A 12077-nucleotide genomic window follows, 5' to 3' on the forward strand; every position below is an offset into this window, starting at 1 on the left:
GTCTGTGTCTGCCATCTGAGGGAGCGGGCGTTTTTGAGCCCCTGATGGCCTTTGAGACGCCTGGGCAGGTGCGGGCTGAGAAGCCGGCTGTTACGTCATCCAGCCTTTTATGTAAGGAGTTGACACTGTCGGTTAATACCTTCCACCTATCCATCCACTCTGGTGTCGGCCCACAGGGGGCGACATCCCATTTATCGGCATCTGCTCCGCCTCCACATAAGCCTCCTCATCAAACATGTCGACACAGCCGTACCGACACACCGTACACACACAGGGAATGCTCTGACTGAGGACAGGACCCCACACAGCCCTTTGGGGAGACAGAGAGAGAGTATGCCAGCACACACCAGAGCGCTATATAATGTAGGGATAAACACTATCACTGAGTGAATTTTCCCCAATAGCTGCTTGTATAAACAATATTGCGCCTAAATTTAGTGCCCCCCCTCTCTTTTTAACCCTTTGAGCCTGAAAACTACAGGGGAGAGCCTGGGGAGCTGTCTTCCAGCTACACTGTGAAGAGAAAATGGCGCCAGTGTGCCGAGGGAGATAGCTCCGCCCCTTTTTCGCTGACTTTTCTCCCGCTTTTTTATGGATTCTGGCAGGGGTAATTATCACATATATAGCCTCTGGGGCTATATATTGTGATTATTTTGCCAGCCAAGGTGTTTTTATTGCTGCTCAGGGCGCCCCCCCCAGCGCCCTGCACCCTCAGTGACCGGAGTGTGAAGTGTGTATGAGGAGCAATGGCGCACAGCTGCAGTGCTGGGCGCTACCTTGGTGAAGACTGAAGTCTTCTGCCGCCGATTTTCCGGACCATCTTCATGCTTCTGGCTCTGTAAGGGGGACGGCGGCGCGGCTCCGGGAACGAACACCAAGGACGGGTCCTGCGGTCGATCCCTCTGGAGCTAATGGTGTCCAGTAGCCTAAGAAGCCCAAGCTAGCTGCAAGCAGGTAGGTTCGCTTCTTCTCCCCTTAGTCTCTCGTTGCAGTGAGCCTGTTGCCAGCAGGTCTCACTGTAAAATAAAAAACCTAACAAATACTTTCTTTCTAGGAGCTCAAGAGAGCCCCTAGTGTGCATCCAGCTCGGCCGGGCACAGAAATCTAACTGAGGTCTGGAGGAGGGGCATAGAGGGAGGAGCCAGTGCACACCAGATAGTACCTAATCTTTCTTTTAGAGTGCCCAGTCTCCTGCGGAGCCCGTCTATTCCCCATGGTCCTTACGGAGTTCCCAGCATCCACTAGGACGTCAGAGAAACAGACAGACGCGCATGCAGCAGCGTCTATGAGCGGTCGCCCATCTGCGACTTGTAAGTGGCACTACAAACTCCTTCCGTTGTGTATATCAGGTCGCCCGAATGTGCAAAGACTGAGATGCCCTGTTTTAGCAAACGTGTACGCTGTGATACCTCATATGCTACCATGGGTCACACCATGGAAACATGGCATTATGGCAGGTGCAGTTTCTCCATCTGCATATGGCCTCCTATGTGAGCAGATCAGTGTCTATGTACTGTATATAACCGCTTTTAGCGACACGCCTCAGAGGCATGCACAAAAGACACATTGTCGGTTTGTGTGCATATCAGCATTGCATGGGGCACACAGCATCTATTCATGGGAGAGAGGAACTTGGGGCATAGCCGGCAGCTCCCGGATTGTTGGCCATACCCCCAGAATGACGGGAAAAGGGGCCGCGCCCCGCATTTACGGTATTTATTTAGTCATGCCTCCTAATTTATGTCATGCACATCCTGCACATGCAACTGTGATTTGCAGATGTCCGCTGTCTGGCCAAATTTTTGCACGGCGTATGCATACATTCGCACACTTGCACGGGGCAGGTTTTCACTCTCTATGGGTGGCAACCATCTGATCGCAGCCCTCTGAGCGATCGGGTCTGGATTAGGCACAAAGTCAGGAAGAAGATCATGCCCAGCATCGGCTACTGATGCGCATCCTGCTCATTTGTTACTGAACATGTTAAACTGATGAACTCATCAATAGCAGTGGCTCCTCCTCTGTTGTACTGGAAAAGACTCAGAACCCTGAAATCACTCCGGCTTGCTGTATGAGATATGAGTGGGAAAGGAAGTGCTCAGAACAGGAAGACAAGGCCTGTGAGAGTGGAAACCAGGGCTGGACTCAATCACATTTTGACACATCCATGGTGGAATCCACCAAAGTGCAGGAGGGTTGGGGCTATACAAAATCACCCCACTAGTGCCTCTGGATCCATCACTATTCCTGTATATGGGCCTGATTCCGATATGTATGGTATTGCACAGCTGCAGGTAAGCGGCTGTGCGATACCGTACAACTATTATGTTAATGCTGCAGCATCACCAATCCGAATGCTGTGTCCGAAGATGCAGCATCAGATCATCATTACGACCATTGGTTGCAGCCCTCGGCCATCTGCCAAGCCGCAAAAGCAGCCAACAAGTGCTCAGCACTTCTGGGAACTCCTTCAAGACTGTTGGAAAACCATTCCAGGAGACTACCTCATGAAGCTGATTGAGAGAATGCCAAGAGTGTGCAAAGCGGTCATCAAAGCAAAAGGGGGCTACTTTGAGGAATCGAAAATATAAAACATATTTTAATTAACACTTTTTTGTTTACAACATAATTCCATATGTGGTCTTTCATAGTTTTGATGTCTTCAGTATTAATCTACAATGTAGACAATAATTAAAATAATAAGATTTTAAACCTACCGGTAAATCTTTTTCTCCTAGTCCGTAGAGGATGCCGGGGACTCCGTAAGGACCATGGGGTATAGACGGGCTCCGCAGGAGACATGGGCACTATAAAGAACTTTAGAATGGGTGTGCACTGGCTCCTCCCTCTATGCCCCTCCTCCAGACCTCAGTTAGAGAACTGTGCCCAGAGGAGACGGACAGTACGAGGAAAGGATTTTGGTAATCCAAGGGCAAGATTCATACCAGCCCACACCATCCACACCGTATAACATGGAATATACGCAACCAGTTAACAGTATGCAACAAAACAGTATCAGGCAAAAACCGATTACAACTGTAACATAACCCTTATGTAAGCAATAACTATATACAAGCCTTGCAGAAAGTAGTTCGCACTGGGACGGGCACCCAGCATCCTCTACGGACTAGGAGAAAAAGATTTACCGGTAGGTTTAAAATCTTATTTTCTCTTACGTCCTAGAGGATGCTGGGGACTCCGGAAGGACCATGGGGTTTATACCAAAGCTCCAGACCGGGCGGGAGAGTGCGGACGACTCTGCAGCACCGACTGAGCAAACGCAAGGTCCTCATCCGCCAGGGTATCAAACTTATCGAACTTTGCAAAAGTGTTTGAACCCGACCAGGTAGCTGCTCGGCAAAGCTGGAAAGCCGAGATGCCTCGGGCAGCCGCCCAAGAAGAGCCCACCTTCCTAGTGGAATGGGCCTTTACCGAATTTGGTAACGGCAATCCTGCCGTAGAATGAGCCTGCTGAATCGTGTTACAGATCCAGCGAGCAATAGTCTGCTTTGAAGCAGGAGCGCCAACTTTGTTGGCCGCATACAGGACAAACAGTGCTTCCGTTTTCCTAACCCGAGCCGTCCTGGCTACATAGATTTTTAAGGCCCTGACTACATCCAGGGACTTGGAGTCCTCCAAGTCACCCGTATCCACAGGCACCACAATAGGTTGGTTCATATGAAACGATGAAACCACCTTGGGCAAAAATTGAGGACGAGTCCTCAACTCTGCTCTATGCATATGGAAAATCAGATAGGGGCTCTTGTGAGACAAGGCCGCCAATTCGGACACCCGCCTCGCAGATGCCAAGGCCAACAACATGACCACCTTCCAAGTGAGAAACTTTAATTCAACCGTCTGAAGCGGTTCAAACCAGTGAGAATTTAGGAACCGTAATACCACGTTAAGGTCCCATGGTGCCACTGGGGGCACAAAAGGAGTCTGGATGTGCAGCACTCCCTTTACAAAAGTCTGGACTTCTGGGAGAGAAGACAATTCCTTCTGAAAGAATATAGATAAGGCTGAAATCTGTACCTTAATGGAGCCTAACTTCAGGCCCATATCCACTCCTGTCTGTAGAAAGTGGAGAAAACGGGCCAGATGGAAATCCTCCGTAGGAGCATGTTTGGCTTCACACAAAGAAACATATTTCCTCCAGATACAGTGATAATGTTTCGCCGTCACCTCCTTCCTAGCCTTTATCAGCGTAGGGATGACTTCTTCTGGAATACCTTTCCCAGCTAGGATTCTGTGTTCAACCGCCATGCCGTCAAACGTAACCGCGGTAAGTCTTGGAACACGCAGGGCCCCTGCTGTAACAGGTCCTCCCTGAGAGGAAGAGGCCACGGATCTTCTGTGAGCATTTCCTGAAGATCTGAGTACCAGGCCCTTCGAGGTCAATCTAGAACAATGAGTATTGTCTACACTTTTTTTCGTCTTATGATTCTCAATATTTTTGAGATGAGAGGAAGAGGAGGGAACACATAGACCGACTAAAACACCCATGGTGTCACCAGGGCGTCCACCGCTACTGCCTGAGGGTCTCTTGACCTGGCACAATACCTCCGAAGCTTCTTGTTGAGGCGTGACGCCATCATGTCTATTTGAGGAATTCCCCAAAGACTTGTTATCTCTGCAAAAACCTCTTGATGAAGTCCCCACTCTCCTGGATGGAGATCGTGCCTGCTGAGGAAGTCTGCTTCCCAGTTGTCCACTCCTGGAATGAAGACTGCTGACAGAGCGCTTATGTGATTTTCCGCCCAGCGAAGAATCCTGGTGGTTTCCGCCATTGCTACTCTGCTCCTTGTCCCGCCTTGGCGGTTTACATGAGCCACTGCTGTGACGTTGCCTGATTGAACCAGAACCGGTAGGTCGCGAAGAAGATTCTCCGCTTGTCTTAGGCCGTTGTATATGGCCCTCAATTCCAGTACGTTGATGTGCAGACAAGCCTCCTGGCTTGACCATAGTCCCTGAAAATTTCTTCCTTGTGTGACTGCTCCCCATCCTCGGAGGCTCGCATCCGTGGTTATCAGAAGCCAGTCTTGAATGTCGAACCTGCGACCCTCTAGAAGGTGAGCACTCTGCAGCCACCACAGGAGAGACACCCTGGCCCTGGGGGTCAGGCTTATCTTCTGATGTATTTGTAGATGGGACCCCGACCACTTGTCGAGAAAGGTCCCACTGAAATGTCCTCGCATGAAACCTGCCGAAAGGGATGGCCTCGTAGGCCTCCACCATTTTCCCCAGAACTCGAGTGCATTGATGAACAGACACTCTTTTTTATTTTAGCGGGTCTCTGACCATGTTCTGGAGGTCCTGGGCTTTTTCCATTGGGAGAAAAACCCTCTTCTGTTCCATGTCCAGAATCATGCCTAGGAATGATAGTCGAGTCGTTGGAATCAACTGTGACTTTGGCAGATTTAGAATCCAACCGTGCTGTTGTAGCACTCTCAGGGAGAGCGATACGCTTTTCAGCAATTGTTCTCTCGATCTCGCTTTTATCAGGAGATCGTCCAAGTACGGGATAATTGTGACTCCCTGCCTGCGCAGGAGCATCATCATCTCCGCCATCACCTTAGTGAAAATTCTCGGGGCCGTGGAAAGCCCAAACGGCAACGTCTGAAACTGGTAATGACAGTCCCGTACAACGAATCTCAGGTACTCCTGATGAGGAGGATATATGGAGTCATGAAGGTATGCATCCTTTATGTCTAGTGACACAATAAAATCCCCCCCTTCCAGACTGGAGATCACTGCCCGGAGCGATTCCATCTTGAATTTTAACTTTTTCAAGTACAGATTTAGTGATTTTAGATTTAAAATGGGTCTGACCGAGCCATCCGGCTTCCGGACCACGAACAGGGTCGAATAGTACCCTTTCCCCTGTTGGACTAGGGGAACCTTGAAATCACCTGCTGTTGACACAGCTTTTGAATTGCAGCTAACACTACTGCCCTCTCTGGGGGAGAAGCTGGCAAGGCCGACTTGAAAAATCGGCGAGGGGGCACCTCTTCGAATTCCAGCTTGTAGTCTTGGGATACAATTTCCATCGCCCAAGGATCCACGTCTGACAGAACCCAGACCTGGCTGAAGAGTCGAAGACGTGCCCCCACCGGTGCGGACTCCCTCAGTGGAGCCCCAGTGTCATGCAGTGGATTTAGTAGAAGCCGGGGAGGACTTCTGTTCCTGGGAACTAGCCGAAGCAGGCATTCTTTTCCCTCTACCCTTACCTCTGGCGAGGAAGGATGAGCCCCGACATCTTCTGGATTTATGCGACCGAAAGGACTGCATCTGATATTGCGGAGTTTTCTTTTGCTGCGGGGGAACAAAAGGCAAAAAGGTAGATTTACCCGCGGTAGCTGTTGAAACAAGGTCCGCAAGACCTTCCCCGAATAAAACTTCACCCTTGTAAGGTAAAACCTCCATATGCTTCTTTAAGTCGGCATCACCCGTCCATTGGCGGGTCCACAAGGCTCGCCTAGCAGAAATCGCCATGGCGTTGGCTCTCGAACCTAGCAGCCCAACGTCTCTTTGAGCGTCTCTCATATATAAGACTGCGTCTTTAATATGACCTAAAGTCAATAAAATGGTATCCCTATCTAGGGTATCAATGTCAGCTGACAAGGTATCTGTCCAAGCTGCAACTGCGCTACATACCCATGCCGATGCTATTGCCGGTCTGAGTAAAGCACCCGTATGCGTATAAATAGATTTCAGGTAGTTTCCTATCTGCGATCAGCAGGATCCTTGAGGGCTGCCATGTCAGGAGACGGTAGCGCCACCTTCTTGGACAAGCGCGTTAAAGCCTTGTCTACCCTGGGCGAGGATTCCCAACATACCCTGTCCTGTGCAGGGAAAGGATACGCCATAAGAATCCTCTTGGGAATCTGCAGTTTTTTGTCTGGAGTTTCCCAAGCTTTTTCAAATAACTCGTTCAGCTCATGAGATGGGGAAAAGGTTACCTCAGGTTTCTTTTCCTTATACATGCATACCCTCGTGTCAGGGACAGAGGGGTCATCTGTGATATGCAAAACATCTTTTATTGCAATAATCATATAATGAATACTTTTGGCCACCCTTGGGTGTAACCTTGCATCATCGTAGTCGACACTGGAGTCATAATCCGTGTCGGTATCAGTGTCTGTTATTTGGGATAGAGAACATTTTGAGACCCTGAAGGGCCCTGTGACACAGTCAAAGCCATGGATTGACTCCCTGCTTTTTCCCTGGACTCTGCTTTGTCCATCCTTTTATGTAATACGGTCACATTTACATTTAAAACATTACACATGTCCAACAAATCAGGTGTCGGCGCTGCCGACGGAGACACCACAATCATCTGATCCACCTCCTCCCTAGATGAGCCTTCCGCTTCAGACATGTCGACACACTCGTACCGACACCCCCCCCTTCCACAGGGATATATTTATATGGAGACAGTTCCCCAATAAGGCCCTTTGGAGAGACAGAGAGAGAGTATGCCAGCACACACCCAGCGCCAACTGACACTGGAAACAAATTCCCAGATAATATAGTGCTTTTATATATAATTATCCGTGTAATACACTCACTGCGCCTTACAAGTGCCCCCCCCCCCCCTCTTTTCAGCCCTTTGTCACCGTGTTCAGCAGGGGAGAGTCCGGGGAGCCAGCTTCTCTGCAGTACACTGTGGAGAAAATGGCGCTGGTTAGTGTTGTGGGACCAAGCTCCGCCCCCTCCAGCGGCGGGCTTCGGTCCCGCTCAATTTTGTATAACTGGCGGGGGATTTTTATAACTACTGCCTCCGCAGCATATATATACTTATATGCCAGTCCTAGAGGTTTATATTGCTGCCCAGGGCGCCCCCCCTGCGCCCTGCACCCATCAGTGCCTGCTCGTGCGTGTTGTGTGTGGGAGCAATGGCGCGCAGCGTTACCGCTGCGCGCTTACCTCAGGGAAGATCTGAAGTCTTCTGCCGCCTTTGAAGTCTTCTTTCTTCTTATATACTAACCCGGCTTCTATCTTCCGGCTCTTTGAGAAGGACGGCGGCGCGGCTCTGGGACGAACGGCGAGGGGAGACCTGCGTTCCGACTCCCTCTGGAGCTAATGGTGTCCAGTAGCCTAAGAAGCAGAGCCTATCACTTAAGTAGGTCGGCTTCTCTCTCCTCAGTCCCACGATGCAGGGAGCCTGTTGCCAGCAGTGCTCCCTGAAAATAAAAAACCTAACAAAGGCCCTCATTCCGAGTTGTTCGCTCGTTCTTTTTCATCGCATCGCAGCGATTTTCCGCAAACTGCGCATGCGCAATGTTCGCACTGCGACTGCGCCAAGTAAATTTGCTAAGAAGTTTGGTATTTTACTCATGGCATTACGAGTTTTTTTCTTCGTTCTGGTGATCGGAGTGTGATTGACAGGAAGTGGGTGTTTCTGGGCGGAAACTGGCCGTTTTATGGGAGTGTGTGAAAAAACGCTGCCGTTTCTGGGAAAAACGCGGGAGTGGCTGAAGAAACGGGGGAGTGTCTGGGCGAACGCTGGGTGTGTTTGTGACGTCAAACCAGGAACGACAAGCACTGAACTGATCGCACTGGAAGAGTAAGTCTCCAGCTACTCAGAAACTGCACAGAAAAATCTTTTCGCAATATTGCGAATACTTCGTTCGCAATTCTGCTAAGCTAAGATACACTCCCAGAGGGCGGCGGCTTAGCGTGTGTACTGCTGCGAAAAGCGGCTAGCGAGCGAACAACTCGGAATGAGGGCCAAAATTCTTTTTTCAGAGAAACTCAGGAGAGCTCCCTGTAATGCACCCAGTCTCCTCTGGGCACTGGGATTAACTGAGGTCTGGAGGAGGGGCATAGAGGGAGGAGCCAGTGCACACTCATTCTAAAGTTCTTTAGTGCCGATGTCTCCTGCGGAGCCCATCTATACCCCATGGTCCTTACGGAGTCCCCAGCATCCTCTATGACGTAAGACAAAAATAAAAACCATTGAATGAGAATGTGTGTCCAAACTTTTGACTGGTACTGTACGTCTGTAGGAGATAGTCGCCTCCTGTTTGCATTAGCGAGTATCCAAATGCCTCGGAACACATAGTGATTCGCGATGGTCGGCCTGCATAAGTTGAATCTACGCAGGCTGGCTGTCACATCCAGACGCCATGGTGCATTATGGCTGCGTCCTCTGGACACAACATGCTCCCCTGAATAACGGTGCCAGGTGCAGATGGCAGACATATGACCTCATCTCTTAGGAAGGGTTTCCCTCAGTGACGTTCACATCACGCAGTTTAACCTCTTCACCTCTAGATGGCGCCGCCCGATTGCTGCGAGCTGTTCGGCCCCGCTGACAGGTCATGAACGGGTGGCCACCAGGCGCCGCACACATCAGGTGATCGGAAAGGAGGAATGCACGAGTCGCGGCTAAATTCTTAGGCCCGACATTAAGTTGAAAAGTGTACGCCAGACAGGCATGGTTGTGGACAGCTAGGTCCTGGCACTTTTGCCCTCAGCGTTAGTATAAGGTGTATGGGTCTTTGTTCCGCGAAAGCCCCCAAGCTTAGGCTGCCCCTGACGTTCGCCTGACAAGTTACTGGCATGTGTGTCTCGTGATGCCGTCGCTCTGGGTCGCGTGAAATTCTCTTTCTGCCCGGGACGGGTGTCGGCACTCCGGGCTGCGATGGCAGGCGTCACCCGGTGATCGGGCCCGCATCTCTCCCAACTGGGAGCAATGTGTGAGTATAGCTCCCCCCCGAGTGTGCCCGGGCCGCCCCTGTTTGACTCTGAGTGTGTCCTGCTGCTGCGTGTGGGGTAAAGGGGAGTGGGGATTCGGTGCCCCCTCCTGCTCACACCCCCTGAGTTATGCCAGCACTGTGCCCATTGTCCTCTCTGCCCCATTACACTGCTAGTGGCTGCTACCTCCTGCTCACACCCCCTGAGTTATACCAGCACGTGCCCATTGCCCTCTCTGCCCCATTACACCAAGTAGTCAGTATGTACCCTGCACAGAAACAATATAACCCACCCAAATCTAACTCTCTGCACGTTATATCTGCCCCACCTGCAGTGCACATGGGAGGTCATTCCGAGTTGTTCGCTCGCAAGGCGATTTTAGCAGAGTTGCTCACGCTAAGCCGCCGCCTACTGGGAGTGAATCTTAGCATCTTAAAATTGCGAACGAAGTAATCGCAATATTGCGATTACACACCTCGTAGCAGTTTCTGAGTAGCTTCAGACTTACTCGGCATCTGCGATCAGTTCAGTGCTTGTCGTTCCTGGTTTGACGTCACAAACACACCCAGCGTTCGCCCAGACACTCCTCCGTTTCTCCGGCCACTCCTGCGTTTTTTCCGGAAACGGTAGCGTTTTTCCCACACGCCCATAAAACGGCCTGTTTCCGCCCAGTAACACCCATTTCCTGTCAATCACATTACGATCGCCAGACCGATGAAAAAGCAGTGAGTAAAATTACTAAGTGCATAGCAAATTTACTTGGCGCAGTCGCAGTGCGGACATTGCGCATGCGCATTAAGCGGAAAATCGCTGCGATGCGAAGATTTTTACCGAGCGAACAACTCGGAATGAGGGCCATGGTTTTGCACAGTAGAGAAAGATTTTGCTTTTGCAATGAATCTTGAATTAGGCCCTATGTCATAGGGGGTAATTCAGACCTGATCGCTGCTGTGCGTCTTCGCACAGCAAGTGATCAGATCCATACTGCTCATGCACCGCAATGCACGAAGGATGGCTACAAAGTGGATCGCCGGTCAGCGACGGGTTTGTGCGAAGGATCCGTTCGCACAGGCATTTGCAAGGAGATTGACAGGAAGAGTGTGTTTGTGGGTGTCAATTGACCATTTTCAGGGAGTGGTTGGAAAAACGCAGGCGTGTCCAAGCGTTTGCAGGGAGGGAGTCTGACGTCAAATCCGTCCCCGCTCAGCCTGATGTGATCGCAGCGGCTGTGTAAGTCCTGGGCTGCGCAGAGACTGCACAAAATCTGTTCGTACAGCTCTGCTACACATGCGTTCGCACACTTGCACAGCTAAAATACACTCCCCCTGTAGGTGGCAACTATCTGATCGCAGCAGTGCAAAAAACGCTGCCCTGTGATCAGGTCTGAATGACCCCCGTAGTGTCTGTGTGCCTAACAAAGCCAAGCACCACAAGAATCACTCTGCTGTAAGCAGCCATAGTACTTTGTGTTTGTGGTGCTAGTTTTATGTTTCAGGGATTTTTTTTATTCACTTTGGGCTTTTAATGTAGTGAGTGGCTTACTTCATACCTGCCAAATGTCCCTATGTTTTTTGGACCTGTATGCCTCTGGATCCTTTCCACGTCTGTCCCTATTTTGTGTTCTATGTAGAACTTTTCAGATAAACATGTTTTACACACTATGCAGACACACTCTTAATGGGTTTCTTAGTACTTGATCTTTGTTGTAGCTGTGCTGTGTATTTCTCTGTAAACCATAGTTTGCGGAGTTTCGGGTTAATGCTGTGAATTGCATTTTTTTTTTCTTTGCCCATTTAAAATGTATGTAATATATACAACGTTCAAATATCTTTTTTTTAATCCATTGTTTTTCATGTATGATATACACCGATGTATATTTTGAAATATATTTAGTACAAGGGGATGGAGTTCAGTTAGCTGACGGATGGCGGGCGTTTAGCTCCTGGGTTAGTGATCGTTAAGTCATAGATAAGTACCCCCAGCTGTGAAATTACTTTATGCGGTAAGCACAAAGTTAACATGGATTTCTTTACCCCCTGTGTAAGTCCCACGGCTGATGAAATTCCCCGAAAATAAAATTAAGTGGGCCGATTCAATTAGCACTGCTGGAATGTAGCTCCTGGGTTAAGTGGCTGGAGCTATTCATTTGACTGCATGGCACCTGACACTTACCCTGGTAGGTACACCCTTGCCCTGGGCTTAGTTTTGGTAAGCTTACCCCAAAGGGGTAATTTTCTGCTGTAAGACCTGGGTTAAGTGCCCGCAGCTATACAAATACCGTCCACAGTAACATTGCGTCTATTCCTGGAAGCACTTGTTAATGCAGATTTCTGTTTACACTTTAGGGGGGTGCGATCAACAATCGTGCCCTAAGG

At 49.9% G+C, this 12077-nt stretch overlaps 1 protein-coding gene across 3 annotated transcripts in view; it reads left to right on the top strand.

The window, feature by feature from the left end:
* Positions 1-9339: 9339 nt before the first annotated feature.
* The window catches only part of GPBP1 (GC-rich promoter binding protein 1), a 130582-nt gene continuing 127844 nt past the window's right edge, over positions 9340-12077 (top strand). Inside the window, exon 1 of one of the 3 annotated variants that reach the window (XM_063962683.1) lies at positions 9340-9361. The gene's annotated coding sequence lies outside the window, so the exon portion shown is untranslated. Of the gene's footprint in view, positions 9362-9406; positions 9705-12077 lie in introns of those variants that run through there. The other 2 variants (XM_063962673.1, XM_063962666.1) reach the window with 2 other exon arrangements.

This window comes from Pseudophryne corroboree, chromosome 1 (assembly GCF_028390025.1).
Source record: "Pseudophryne corroboree isolate aPseCor3 chromosome 1, aPseCor3.hap2, whole genome shotgun sequence".
Classification (NCBI taxonomy): Eukaryota; Metazoa; Chordata; class Amphibia; order Anura; family Myobatrachidae; genus Pseudophryne; species Pseudophryne corroboree.